Source organism: Ornithorhynchus anatinus, unplaced genomic scaffold (genome assembly GCF_004115215.2).
Source record: "Ornithorhynchus anatinus isolate Pmale09 unplaced genomic scaffold, mOrnAna1.pri.v4 scaffold_224_arrow_ctg1, whole genome shotgun sequence".
Lineage (NCBI taxonomy): Eukaryota > Metazoa > Chordata > Mammalia > Monotremata > Ornithorhynchidae > Ornithorhynchus > Ornithorhynchus anatinus.
Genome location: NW_024396724.1, coordinates 1,414,808 through 1,417,173, shown reverse-complemented (window position 1 = coordinate 1,417,173; position 2,366 = coordinate 1,414,808).

Genomic DNA, 2,366 nt, shown 5'->3' with positions numbered 1-2,366 from the left:
CAGTGAGCCCCATGTGGGACAGGGACTGTGTCCAACCTGTTTAACCTGTATCAAACCCAGAGTTTAGAACAGTGCCTGGCTCAGAGTAAGCGATTAACAAATGCCATTATTATTATTATTTTCACCTAGTGGGGAGAGCTCAGCATCTGGAGTTGAGAGACCCAGGTTCTAGTCACTGGCTCTCCCCATTGTGTCAGTTTATGGTTATACTGCACTCTCCCAAGCGCTTAGTACAGTGATCTGCACACAGTAAGTCCTCCACAAATGCATTTAACTGACTGATTGACCCGCTCTCCAGGCTCGTCCTGCTCCCTCTCCGACTCCCCACAGCTCCTACCTCCTCTTCCTCACTGGATTCTCACCCAAGCCTGGTCGTCGGGGGGCAGGATGTGCTCCTTGGTGGGCCAGCCGGCATCAGGCACAGCTCCCGCAGATGACCTGGAGTCTCGTTGGGACTGGGCACCGTCTGCTACTGGATATGCCGGAAGCACGGGTTGAAGTCTGCCTCCTCCATGCAGAGGTCGCCCTCCTCCTTTGCCATTTTCAGGAACCCCTTTGCTCTTGACTAAACGTATGAGATTGCAGCAACTCTCAAATGAGCAATCAATCAATCAATTGTGTTTATTGAGTGCTTATTGCATGCAGAACACTGTACTAAGCTCAAGGGAGAGTACAGTACAGCGTGGCTCAGTGGAAAGAGCATGGGCTTTGGAGTCAGGGCTCATGAGTTCGAATCCCAGCTCTGCCACTTGTCGGCTGTGTGACTGTGGGCAAGTCACTTAACTTCTCTGTGCCTCAGATCCCTCATCTGTAAAATGGGGATTAAGACTGTGAGCCCCACGTGGGACAACCTGATTCCCCTATGTCTACCCCAGCGCTTAGAACAGTGCTCAGCACACAGTAAGCGCTTAACAAATAACAACATTATTACAACAGAGATGATATTCATTCATTCAATCATATTTATTGAATAGTAATAATAATAATAATGGCATTTGGTAAGCACTTACTATGTACCAGGCACTGTACTAAGCACTGGGGTGGATACAAGTAAATTGAGTTGGACACAGTCCCTGTCCCATTTGGGGCTCACAGTCTCAATCCCCATTTTACAGATAACTAAGGCACAGAGAATTGAAGTGATTTGCAGCAGACAAGTGGTGGAGCTGGGATCAGAACCCAGGACTTTCTGATTTCCAGGCCAGTGCTCTATCCACTACACCAGATGTGATGTGCGGACAAGGAAAATGAAATGGGAAAAGCCCTTTGGCGGGGAGAGGAGATTTCAGGAGGGCTTGGAAGAAGATGGAGCAAGACACAACGGAGTGAAAGACAACGTAGTAGACGCCTGACTTGGTGATGTGAAGAACGCAACCCATGTCTCCTCTCAGGCCGAGCCTGCCTTTGGACCCGATCTGCTGCCCGCTCTTACCAGAGTGGATGGAAGTTTTAATCTCGCCCTCCTCCTTGGTGAAGAACAACAAGACTTGGGCCCCAACTCTTTTGGCGTCTGGTGTCTTGAGGAAGGGGTTCAGCATGGAGTCATTAGCACCAAAACCTATGGGGCCCATCCACCCTGTCTTCCCATTTTGAGGGGCAAAGGCTATGAGGGACTGGTGCTCCCCCGTCACGAGGCAGCCGGCGAGGCCGTGGCCCCCACCTAAGGGTTGATACACTGGGTGAGGGTGATGCTCAGGGAGATGGGCCTCTGCCAGAGCAAGACCCCATTTGTCCCCGACGTGGCCACGGCCAAGAAGCGTGGGGTTTCCAGGCTGTCATTGGCACAACAGCGGTTGGAAGCTCCTCCGTCACTGTTGGCTCCTTTGTAAAGAAACAGGACTTATTGGACCTTGTCCATGTTCCTCCAGTGCCAGGAAGTCTTTGGTGATGGCCATGTCATAGTCTCGCTGCAACATTTTCTCCGAGTGCTGCCCTATCGGGGAGGAGAGGATTAAGGAGAGGAGCAGCACAGTGTACAGGGAGAAGAGCAACTGGAAGAAGGCAGCAGGACGCCAATGGGCGATCTGGGGTAATTGGCCACCTTCCTGGAGGCCTTTTTCTTCTTGGTGTTAGCCTCCTGGCTCGGCTGGGCTTTCCCATCCTCTCTCTTCAGCAGGTCGATCTCAGCATCCAGCTCCTTGTTGTCCATCATCGTCTGCACGTGGCTCATGTCGAGGTCTGTGTGCTTCCAGCCAGGCCCTGAGGAACCGCGGGACAGCTCCTTACATCAATGCCATCGAATGGGGGCTGTTGCGCTGTGGTTACTGTGTGCAGAACAATGTATTAAGTACTTAGGAGAGTACGGTACAACAGAGTTGATAGACACATTCCCAGCTGACAACGAGCTCACGATCTAGAGGGGCATA